This window comes from Ambystoma mexicanum, chromosome 5q (genome assembly GCF_040938575.1).
Source record: "Ambystoma mexicanum isolate Mex_15411 chromosome 5q, UKY_AmexF1_1, whole genome shotgun sequence".
Classification (NCBI taxonomy): Eukaryota; Metazoa; Chordata; class Amphibia; order Caudata; family Ambystomatidae; genus Ambystoma; species Ambystoma mexicanum.
In genome coordinates, this window is record NC_090933.1 from 1,378,538,600 (window position 1) to 1,378,551,699 (window position 13,100).

Here is a 13,100-nt window from a genome sequence, read left to right on the forward strand (position 1 = left end):
GGCCTCCCTTGGCACTCTCCCTGCTCCCACCTGGAGGCTAAGAACCTCAGGGTCATCTTCGACTCCACACTCTCCTTTTGCTCCCCACATCTCTGATGTCTCTAAGAAGTAAAACTACCAACTGCACCTCCTCAGAGGTATTCTTCCTTTCCTCTCCTGGTTCTCTCTAGGCTGGACTATTGTAACAGCCTCTTTCTAAATCTGCCTGTTCCTACTCCTTGCCCTCTGCAACTCATCCAGAACAGGACTGCAAGACTTGTCCTTGGCCTCAAAGCCCTGGATTGTATCTCTCCAACCTTGAAATCTCTTCATTGTCTCCCAGTGGCTGTAAGGATTACATTCAAGACCTTTTTCATTGTCCACAGAGCTTTCTGGGGCCTGGGTCCAAAATACCTTCAACTCTTCCTCCGTAAATACCTTTCTACTCAAGCTCTTCGCTCCTCCACCTCCAACTCCCTCAGGGTCAGTCACTTCTCCAAGCAACGGGTTGGTGGTAGATCTCTTTCTTTTGCTGGGGACTCCCTCTGGAACAGCTTCCCTGCCTCTCTGAAACTTGAGGAGAACCATCTCCAGTTTCGGAAGCACCTCAAGACCTTCCTCTTTGCTTCTGCCTTCACTCTTCCTCTCCCCTGCTGATCTATCTGCTTTGGTACTGTGCACCTGGTTACCCTCTGATTTCGGGCCCAGGTCCCTGCCATACACCCGCACTGCCTCCTTGCAACCCTTGCACATAGGTCTGTATATGTAACCCTACAGTCCCCTTACCTTCACTTATAAAACACTCCTCGTCTGCGCTTTAAACCTTGTACTTTCCACCTTGCTGGCTGCACTACCATTTGTTGTTGTTTGTATCCCTTGCTCAGCACTTTCCACTTCTCACCTCTCCCTTGCACGTTCGCCCCTTCCCTCTCCCCTCCACTTGCGCGTTCTCAATTTCATTGGGCCTAGTAAGATCGTTGTTTTGTCCTTGTTCCCCTCCCTTGCCTCGTCACGCTCTGAAACACTTGTGTATGAGCACAATACAAATAAAATATCATATCATATCTTAGGTCCCTGCATCCTGTTCCATTCCCCCTCCTGCGTTTCCCTTCCTTCCTCTCGCATGTCAGCCCTCCCTTCCCTATTCGACCTATTGTGTACTACTCTGACACTGTCTCGTGCTCCACTGTTTTTCTGGCATTACTTTGCATTGCCTGCATTCTTCTTTGAGGTTCCTGTTGTGTTCTGTGCCTTGTTGACTGTATTGACTTTGCGTTTGCTCTCTACGGTTCTTGATATTGGCCCTCATTACAAGTTAGGCGTTAAGGGTTTAACGGCGCCATCGGCGCCGTTAACCCTTAACGCCTGATTCACACTTTAACGCCTGCTTTTTGCAGGCGTTAAAGTCCAAGGCGCTAAGCGACCTTGGTGCTAATTACGGCACCGTAATTTACGGTGCCGTAATTAGCGCCTTCCCTATCCCCATTATGCCCTATGGGGCAAAAATGGGAACGGGGAAGGGCAAATGGTGAATGGGGAATTACCGCCCCACTCACCTTGGAATGGGGAGGTAATTCCGCCATCCACCATGGCGGAATCCGGCATGGACCATGGTGCTAATAGCACCATGGTCCAGCGCCGGACTTGTAATGTGGGCCATTGTGTTGCATGCTCTACTTCTAGGCTCCCTGTTGTGCTCTTAACTTTCTGATGGTTCTGTACTGCATCCGATTTGTAGGTCCGCTCTTATTGTTCTTTGTTGTACCCTCCTCCCTTTCTTGTGTTCCCCTGTGCCTCCCTCCTGTCTGCTCCCCACCCCCTGCATGACCTCCCCTCCCCCACCCCCTGCCTGGGCTCCCCTCTCCCCTCCCCCTCTTTCCTCCCCACACCCTTATGGTGCTCCCAGTCTCACCTATCTTCTCTAACGGCTTTTTTATTGACTATCTTATCCCTCTCACTATGTATGGCAGGAAGAAGCTCAAGAGAGACATCCTGGTCTCCAGCCTTGGCCACCCTATCTCTGATACCTACAGCAGGCTTCCTCCAAGACAGACCCTTACCAACATCCCCTTTGTCTTTCCCTCTCCAGGCCTATGGACCCCCCATATGGTCTCTGTTCTCTCTCATTTTTCCTCTTCTCCCATTAATGGTGACACCCGGTGGGAGGCCCTCCTGGCCCTCTTTGACTCCTCTTAGAACTCATTAATGTCTACTTAAATCGCACTGTCTTGGTCCAGGGCCCTCAAGACAATCTCTTCCTTGTTGATAGACACTTCCCGTGCCTTATCAACTTCCTTTGCTCTCCTGCTATCCTTTCTTACCCGTCTCTGGCTCCTCTGTCGCCTCCTTCCTCTGCCACCGCTTTGGCACCACCTGCTGCTTCTCTGGCCACCCTGTTTCCTCCCTCCTCTGCCACCCCTCTGGCACTCTCTTCTCCCTCTCTGACTACCCTTAGTCTCGGGAGGATAGCTCTGGGGCAACGTGCGTGCCTTCAAAGCAAGACGACACGGAGCAACACAGGTTAGATCCTTGGGTCCGTGCTTAGAAGCCTCTGGGTATTAAGCGCATTATAAATAACCCATCATATAATATCATGTCATATCATACCCTGCATTCTCTTCCTTCCTCCTCTGCCCATTCACCCGGCACCTCCAACACTTTTGCAGGGTGTACCTCTGGCCTGTACCTCTCCCCAGAAGTCCTTCCGATGAGTCAGCGTGCTCCACATCACTACTCTCAACTCTCATTCAGCTGTCAAACACTCCTCTGACATCTGCCGTCTCCTGGAAGAGCTTAATTTGGATTTACTCGTTCTCACCGAGACTTGGTTCACGGCCAGCTCGGTCACGAATTTCGACACTCTCCTTCTCGATGGCTACAAGATCCCTGCTTCTATCATTCCAATGCAGCACTACTCCTCCGTTGAATGCCTGGCCTGCCAGCGCTCTATCTCTCCTGGCCTCTCTCTCACTGTGGCCACTATCTACAGGCCACCTGGCCAGGTCGCCCTCTTCCTCTGAGTGGGATGACCTCTCCTCCTCGCTCCTTGCCTCTACCTCTCAACTTCTCCTCCTCTGAGACTCGAACCTCCACCTGGATGCTATCAGCCCTCCTTCAGGACTCTTTTGCAACCTCTGCGATTCTCTCTCTCTCTGTTCTTCCCTCTGGCCCGACTCACTCACTCTGCAGGGCACACCCTGGATGTTCTGATCTTCTCAGACCTCCCCTTCTCTAACCCTCTCACCACTCCTCTCTCTTGGAGTGATCCCTTTCTCCTTTCTTCCCACCTCTCTCTCTCTTCCTCGCAGCTCAAGCCGACTCCAGCACAGCCACCTACCTTCTCGGTCATTCGACCCATGAGGAGTGTGCCAGTTGAGGCTTGCGCTGCTACTTTCTCTCCTCCTCCTGCACCTTTGGCTGACTCACACCCTGACACCTCTCTAACTTTCATCTCTCAATCTCTAGCACTCTGGATGTCCTTGCCTCTGGCATGAGGTTCCGCTTGAAGGCCAAATCCAAGTGCAACTCTTGGTCCGATTCCGACCTCGCTACCCTTAAATGCAAGTGTAGGGTGGCTGAGAGGAAGTGGAGGGCATCAAGTGCACCCCCTGACAAACTGGCCTGCCACCTGCTCCAACGGCAGTACCAACTCTCTGTCCTCGCCAAGAAGAGAGCCTACATTCACGCCTGCATCTCTGCAGCATCTAACAACTCGGCCAAACATTTCAAAATCTGCAAGGAGCTGGCCAATCCTGCTGCAGTCTCTACCTCTACTGATCCCTCCCAGGCCCTCTACACAGCCTTGACCTCTCATTTGACCACTAAAACTCAGGTAATCCTGTCCACCCTCTCTTCCTCTATCTCCTCCTCTTCCACTTCTGGCCCATCTGAGGCCGTCTCTCCTCCTCCTTTCTCCTCCTTTCCACTGGTCACCCCTGACAATGGTTCTAGACAAGTCCTATGTATGAAAGTCTTGTCAAAGCAGGTTCTCCACTGCTCCTCCACAACCATCAAGGACCACATCAACACCAGTGCTGCAGCCTTACCCGATTTCTGCAATCACCCCTTTAACACTGGAACTTTCCCCTCCCCCTTATGCACTTTCTTGTGCACCCTTTTCTAAAGAAGCCCTCGGCTGATCCTTCTTATCCGGATAACTATCGCCCAATCTCCATCACTCCTTTCCTGGGCAAATTCTTGGAAAAGCTGGCCATCTCTCAGCTTAATCTGCATACTGAATCTGTTGGTTGCCTCCATGACCACCAGTCTGGTTTCAGAGCTGCCAGAAGCACAGACACTGCTCTCCTGAACACCTGTGAAGACTTGCTCTCCAATCCTGACTCTAATCTCCCTTCTGTCCTCATTCTCCTCGATCTATCCTCTGCTTTTGACATGGTCAACAATGCCATCGTGCTCAATCGCCTCCACGACAACCTTGGTATTACTGATATGGCCTGGCCTGGTTGACCTCCTTTCTCACCGATCGACCGACCCTCTCAGGTCCAACTGGGGTCTTGAAAAGAAAAGAAAACTAGTCCACAGTCTGTCAGTCAAAATGAAAGAAAGAGGTTTGTAAGCTGCTGGAATCACAGACCATTTTCACCGACCATTGACTCTTCCTGAGTCTTTTCACAGTGCTGCTGGCAGAAAGGAGGAGCCTTACCTTTCATTGCACGGCTGTTTGGCGGAGCACAGCGTGTGTAAACTGCTGGAATCACGGACCATTGACTCTCCCTGAGTCTTTTCACAGTGCTGCTGGCAGACAGGAGGAGCCTTACCTTTCATTGCACTGCTGTTTGGCGGAGTGCAGCATGTGCAACTGCTGGAATCACTGACCATTTTAACGGACCATTGACTCTCCCTGAGTCTTTTCACAGTGCTGCTGGCAGACAGGAGGAGCCTTACCTTTCATTGCACGGCTGTTTGGCGGAGCGCAGCGTGTGTAAACTGCTGGAATCACGGACCATTGACTCTCCCTGAGTCTTTTCACAGTGCTGCTGGCAGACAGGAGGAGCCTTACCTTTCATTGCACTGCTGTTTGGCGGAGTGCAGCATGTGTAAACTGCTGGAATCACGGACCATTGACTCTCCCTGAGTCTTTTCACAGTGCTGCTGGCAGAAAGGAGGATCCTTACCTTTCATTGCACTGCTGTTTGGCGGAGTGCAGCATGTGCAAGCTGCTGAAATCACTGACCATTTTCACGGACCATTGACTCTTCCTGAGTCTTTTCACTGTGTTGTCGTGCTTCCGGGTGGCTGGAAGGCAACAGCAATCTCGGCACCGGAGAGCTTAAAGGAATAGTGCGCTCAAAAATATAAATCTCCCGAGCGTTCGGACATGTGGTTTTAGGTAAACTGTGATCGATTGTAAAACATTTTCTATGCACCTTACCTTATTTTTCCTCACTTTTACACATGTGAAATCAAGCAGCTGGGTGCAGCCATCTTGTGCTAATCTTATCCGTTGCTGCATCGCCCTAAGTTGAACTGTCCTAAATCATATCCCCCGCCCCTGAATCTGACATCACTAGACGAGTACGGCCCATTTCACAACGCAAATACACGTGTCGTGTCAACCTTCTCTGTGCCCCAGCTAATGACGTGTCTCCATGGAAATGGCAGGACGCCTCTTTCCTCAATAAGTATAAACAGACCGCTTTTCATCAGACAACATCAGAGTTGCTTTTACAATCGTTTCACTGTCTTTTTTTTAATAGCCTGTCACTCGTTTCTGCTCAGGTCAGCTCTCTTTGTTGCTAGTAGCCTGTGCAAACAGATACTAGTACTATAATTACTATCGATTTTAATTTTGTCGCATAATGGCAACAATGCAGCCCTACCAGTATGAGCCGGAGTATTCCGAGGCAGAATTAGTTGAAAGAGAAAGATGCGGAAACGATGGGGCATCGGACGACAGTTTGGAGGACCAATCACCGGATCATGAGCCTGAGCCTAGTCGCATGGAAGACGTTTCCACCTGGTGTACCTGCAATCTGTGGGAGGTCATGCCAAGCGAGGAAGAGGAAATGCTGCTGCCGAGAAAACTCTGGATGCTTGGCCTACATATCGGAAGACGAGACACGACCTCCATGCATCACCTAGCTGCCAGACTTCAGGGCCGCCTGCCTCACAAGGTCCGTGTTGAGGATAATGATGGTGCTTATGCACGAACTTCGCGCAACAGTTCGCCCTCGTAATCCAAGTAACGAGTAAGTGGACACCAGATGTGATGTCACTTTGGCCACTGAGGCCACTAGCATTTAATGTTTGTCTCCTATATTGTCATAACTTTCATCTATCACTGACAAATGAATGTAGTTTGGCAATTCAATACATCTCTCGTGCTTTGGGGATATCATAGTGCTCATCTTATGTGTCTCTCACGTGCAACCAAGAAACAACATTTCTCTGTGCCCCAAACGCTATGGGTTGCCTGGGGGTTCACTTGTGCAATGCGTCTACACTTCAAAGCCCAAGTTGATTGATCCATGAAGCAACATTGGTACGGGCAACTATGCCATAGGATACAGGGTGCATTTTCAAATAAGGTTTGTACACTTATCAGGTTCATTTTAATACAGTGTGTATGTTTCTCTTCCACAGGTGGTAGAGGCTGGTGTCCTATCGTTCGTTTACATGGTGGCTTCATGGGAGGCTTGGTTACCGCGTTCGACGAGTAATACCCGCCTGTGTCGTTGGTGCCATTCGAGCCAAATTCCCCAGTGACAGCGGTCAGTACAGGGGACTTTCCCACACTGTGCTGCAACCAGAGGTATACAATTTGTAGCACATTTGTGCCATCAACACCAGCAATTAAATAAAAATCATCTTTTATGAATAGTTGTTTCAATTTTTCAGTGAATCAAGGACACGCTCACTTGTCGATGAGTGACATGCAATAATGTTTGGTGTCCTTTTACGCTCCCCCCCTCTGCAATAATCCATGTCCCCTCCAGTATCAATGGCAGTTTGCACCTGTGGCCGTGCGCTCCCAAGGGGGGGGGGGGGGGGGCACGGTAGGAACAGCAGATGTGGCAAACACCATGTACACTTCATAGGTACGTTCCGCACAGGGGCAATTGTTTGCATGCCCTCCCCAGACCCAGTGTCTCCAGGCTCCCCTGAATCAGACCCCTCTTGCAGAAAGGTGAACGGCATCGCTTATTTCATCAAAAGAGGTTGTTTCTAAAATGCAGATAACCATATGGGAATTATAACCCAAGCTTTTATGGGGGCATGGGGCAAGGGCCTTCCTTTCAGGTGCCTTATCAGAAGGGCTGATCAGTGAGTTGCTGCCCCTGAGCCTCTCGGTTCCAGACACATGGGAGATACATGTTCGTGTAAGAAGTGGATATATGACTGCACAAAGACTGTTATATGGTGGCCATTTAGGTGGTCCAGCAGCTGCATTCAAAGGGAATCGAGGGCATGAGGGCACTGGACCATGGTTTAGCAGGGAGAGAGTAGAGAAGGTATGAGTCAGGCCTTGGAATCACACTCTGCGATGAGCAAATCCTGATCCTTGATACTTGCTAATAGCAACAATGAAATAGCTGAGTATTCATGAGAACATGACTCGCGCAGCGCTGGAATGGGGTGGGGGTGGCGTGGGCTGGCTTTGCGTGGTTCTGGGAGAGGGAGAGCTGACAATTCAGCAGAGTGGCAGTGGCCTAGCAAAAGATGGCGTTTAGGAGAAATAAAATGGAGTTCAAACTACATACATTATCACAACATTAATACACTTATATTAATAAATAAGTGATACACATAGATACAGGAAGGGCAGAGATGGATCCCCCCTTGACTCATACATCTTTTACCTGAGGCGAGAAAGGTACAGGGGGGCATGACACACCGCATCTCCCCTAACACAATCATGCCCCCTTCTTTATCCATGGTAGTTCGCACCTGTGCTCCCAAGGGGGCTGACAGGGTGGGAACGGCTGAGGTGTCAAACACCATGTACACTTCAAAGATATCTTCTGCACAGGGGCCATTTTTCACATGGCCTCCTTAGACCCAGTGTCTCCAGGCTCCCCTCTCTCGCAGACCCTGCCCCTGCAATCCACAAAAGTGTGTCTCCTTTCAGCAGTGTTCCGGGCCTTTTCTGCATGCCTCATGCCCATCACCACCCTCCAGTATCAATGGCAGTTTGCACCTGTGGCCGTGCACTCCCAAGGGGGCTGGAAGGGTGGGAACGGCTGAGGTACCAAACACCATGTACACTTCAAAGCTATCGTCTGCACAGGGGCCATTTTTCACATGGCCTAGCCAGACCTAGTGTCTCCAGGCTCCCCTGAAGCAGACCCCACCAGAACCATGTCACTAATTCACATACACACCCACTTTTCAAATTCTTTATAAACCCCTTGATATTTATCCTGAGAACATCTGTGAGCACTGGAAGTCAACTCTTGATCGTGCTACCTATTCTCCTGCTACTAACTACCCTGCTTGCTGAACCTTATTGTTTGTTAGTCAAGGTAAGGAGCAGTTCACCTATTAACTTCACTGTAATCATCTCTTTCTGATCTCAATATTTCTATCAATTTCGACCAAATGTACTCAGTAGTGAAATGTTCGTTCATGGCAATGGGCCTCATTACGACCCTGGCGGTAAGTTACCGCCAGGGCCGTGACTTTACCGCCATGGTGCTAACTACGTTAACGCCATGGCGGTAAGGGGATTTACCGCCCCATTCCGACCTTGGCGGGGCGGTAAATCCCCAATCCCCATTTACCCTTCCCCATTCCCATTTTTGCCCCATAGGGCATAATGGGAGTGGGGAAGGCGTTAATTACGCCACCGTAAATTACGGTGGCGTAATTAACACCAAGTTCCCTTACCGCCATGGTTTTTTACACCCGCTAAAAGCAGGTGTAAAAACCGCCATGGCGGAAAGGGAACTCGTAATTGGCGGTAAGGGGTCGGCGCAGCTAACGCTGGCGCTAACCCCTTACCGCCAGGGTCGTAATGAGGCCCAATGACTTTACCATTGTCTGATGTTTAAAGTGTTCCGATCTCGATATATAGCAAATGTCATCAGTGTCAATTGGGATAGAATCGCATCTTTCTCGGGCCATGGGTATGAGCATGCTTCCTTTTGATGCATGAAAGTACATTCAACGGACGAGTAACACGTTACGATTTGCGTTACACCAATCAATTCTGTATGAAAGTTATCCCAGTGTATGTTTGTCTATTTTACAAAGGTTTTGCTTCTTTGACCAAAACAAACATTGCATAGAAAACTTTTGATATAATTCCATCAATCTCATGCATTCATTCCAATTTTTTTGTAATCATCTGTACTTTTTATATACAGATCTTATGGATTTTTCAAGAATGCCTGCTTGTGTGGTTTTGGGTTGTGGTTCTAGGAGCAATGTCAAAAGTAAAGGCACAATCCTGCAAACATTCCAGAGGGATATTATATTTAATAAGAGAATGGGTTTGACATTGTGGTTTTTTTGGTGGACGAGCTTGAAAGTAGCACCGCCAGGGTTACCGCCAGACTCGGAATGAGGCCCACTTGCTTAATTAACTGGTGTTCTCTGGTAGGATAATTTACATCTATACTTGGATGCAGTTTATTCTGTCTGAAGCACGCTACACATTCAGAGTCGGTTCTGCTGCTGGCCGGACCTGGAAGCGGGGCACACCCTGGCTGGACCTGGCAGCGAGGCCTTTGTGCGCCTTGCATGTCAGTTAAAGAAAGATACGCAGCGCAATCCAGTCATGTGGCAGACGCCAGGATCTCTACCAGTGAAGCAGAACTGCCTTTATGTACACTGAAATGAATGCCAAACAGCCAAAGGGCGGTTGTCAAACATTAGCGCATCGCAGGGGCAACAGAAACAATGATAAAGAAATGTCTTAGGACGTCATGTGTACAAATCAGCCCAAGAAGCAGCCACCATTTGACCGATAGTGTCCCTTTCCAAAGCCCAAGAAGCAGCCACAATTTGACTGATAGTGTCCCTTGCCAAAAGCCCAAGAAGCAGCCACCATTTGACCGATAGTGTCTCTTGCCAAAAGCCCAAGAAGCAGCCACCATTTGACCGATAGTGTCTATTGCCAAAGCCCAAGAAGCAGCCACCATTTGACCGATAGTGTCCCTTGCCAAAAGCCCAAGAAGCAGCCACCATTTGATCGATAGTGTCCGTTGCCAAAGCCCAAGAAGCAGCCACCATTTGACCAATAGTGTCACTTGCCAAAGCCAAAGAAGCAGCCACCATTTGACTTATAGTGTCCCTTGCCAAAAGCCCAAGAAGCAGCCACCATTTGACCGATAGTGTCCCTTGCCAAAAGCCCTAGAAGCAGACACCATTTGACCGATAGTGTCTCTTGCCAAAAGCCCAAGAAGCAGCCACAATTTAACCAATAGTGTCCCTTGCCAAAGCCCAAGAAGCAACCACAATTTGACCGATAGTGTCCCTTGCCAAAAGCCCTAGAAGCAGCCACCATTTGACCGATAGTGTCCCTTGCCAAAAGCCCAAGAAGCAGCCACCATTTGATCGATAGTGTCCCTTGCCAAAGCCAAAGAAGCAGCCACGATTTGACCGATAGTGTCCCTTGCCAAAAGCCCAAGAAGCAGCCACCATTTGATCGATAGTGTCCCTTGCCAAAGCCAAAGAAGCAGCCACCATTTGACCAATAGTGTCACTTGCCAAAGCCAAAGAAGCAGCCACCATTTGACCGATAGTGTCTATTGCCAAAGCCCAAGAAGCAGCCACCATTTGACCGATAGTGTCCCTTGCCAAAAGCCCAAGAAGCAGCCACCATTTGACAGATAGTGTCTCTTGCCAAAAGCCCTAGAAGCAGCCATCATTTGACTGATAGTTTCCCTTGCCAAAAGCCCAAGAAGCAGCCACCATTAGATCGATAGTGTCCGTTGCCAAAGCCCAAGAAGCAGCCATCATTTGACCAATAGTGTCACTTGCCAAAGCCAAAGAAGCAGCCACCATTTGACTTATAGTGTCCCTTGCCAAAAGCCCAAGAAGCAGCCACCATTTGACCGATAGTGTCCCTTGCCAAAAGCCCTAGAAGCAGACACCATTCGACCGATAGTGTCTCTTGCCAAAAGCCCAAGAAGCAGCCACAATTTAACCAATAGTGTCCCTTGCCAAAGCCCAAGAAGCAGCCACAATTTGACCGATAGTGTCCCTTGCCAAAAGCCCTAGAAGCAGCCACCATTTGACTGATTGTGTCCCTTGCCAAAAGCCCAAGAAGCAGCCACCATTTGACCGATAGTGTCTCTTGCCAAAAGCCCAAGAAGCAGCCACCATTTGACCAATAGTGTCCCTTGCCAAAGCCCAAGAAGCAGCCACAATTTGACCGATAGTGTCCCTTGCCAAAAGCCCAATAAGCAGCCACCATTTGACCGATAGTGTCCCTTTCCAAAGCCCAAGAAGCAGCCACCATTTGATCGATAGTGTCCCTTGCCAAAAGCCCAAGAAGCAGCCACCATTTGACCGATAGTGTCCCTTTCCAAAGCCCAAGAAGCAGCCACCATTTGACCGATAGTGTCCCTAGCCAAAAGCCCAAGAAGCAGCCACCATTTGACCGATAGTGTCTCTTGCCAAAAGCCCAAGAAGCAGCCACCATTTCATCGATAGTTTCCCTTGCCAAAAGCCCAAGAAGCAGCCACCATTTGACCGATAGTGTCCCTTGCCAAAAGCCCAAGAAGCAGCCACCATTTGACCGATAGTGTCCCTTTCCAAAGCCCAAGAGCAGCCACCATTTGACCGATAGTGTCCCTTGCCAAAAGCCCAAGAAGCAGCCACCATTTGACCGATAGTGTCTCTTGCCAAAAGCCCAAGAAGCAGCCACCATTTGACCGATAATGTCCCTTGCCAAAAGCCCAAGAAGCAGCCACCATTTGATCGATAGTGTCCCTTGCCAAAAGGCCAAGAAGCAGCCACCATTTGACCGATAGTGTCTCTTGCCAAAAGCCCAAGAAGCAGCCACCATTTGACCGATAGTGTCCCTTGCCAAAAGACCAAGAAACAGCCACCATTTGACTGATAGTGTCTCTTGCCAAAAGCCCAAGAAGCAGCCACCATTTGACCGATAGTGTCCCTTGCCAAAAGCCCAAGAAGCAGCCACCATTTGACCGATAGTGTCCCTTGCCAAAAGCCCAAGAAGCAGCCACCATTTGACCGATAGTGTCTCTTGCCAAAAGCTCAAGAAGCAGCCACCATTTGACCGATAGTGTCCCTTGCAAAAGCCCAAGAAGCAGCCACCATTTGACCGATAGTGTCTCTTGCCAAAAGTCCAAGAAGCAGCCACCATTTGACCGATAGTGTCTATTGCCAAAGCCCAAGAAGCAGCCACCATTTGACCGATAGTGTCTCTTGCCAAAAGCCCAAGAAGCAGCCACCATTTGACCGATAGTGTCTATTGCCAAAGCCCAAGAAGCAGCCACCATTTGACCGATAGTGTCTCTTGCCAAAAGCCCAAGAAGCAGCCACCATTTGACCGATAGTGTCTATTGCCAAAGCCCAAGAAGCAGCCACCATTTGACCAATAGTGTCTCTTGCCAAAAGCCCAAGAAGCAGCCACCATTTGACCGATAGTGTCTCTTGCCAAAGCCCAAGAAGCAGCCACCATTTGACCGATAGTGTCTCTTGCCAAAAGCCCAAGAAGCAGCCACCATTTGACCGATAGTGTCTATTGTCAAAGCCCAAGAAGCAGCCACCATTTGACCGATAGTGTCTCTTGCCAAAGCCCAAGAAGCAGCCACCATTTGACCGATAGTGTCTATTGCCAAAAGCCCAAGAAGCAGCCACCATTTGACCGATAGTGTCTCTTGCCAAAAGCCCAAGAAGCAGCCGCCATTTGACCGATAGTGTCCCTTGCCAAAAGCCCAAGAAGCAGCCACCATTTGACCGATAGTGTCCCTTGCCAAAAGCCCAAGAAGCAGCCACCGTTTCAATTATTGACCGATAGTGTCTATTGCCAAAGCCCAAGAAGCAGCCACCATTTGACCGATAGTGTCCCTTGCCAAAAGCCCAAGAAGCAGCCACCATTTGACCGATAGTGTCTCTTGCCAAAAGCCCAAGAAGCAGCCACCATTTGACCGATAGTGTCCCTTGCCAAAAGCCCAAGAAGCAGCCAC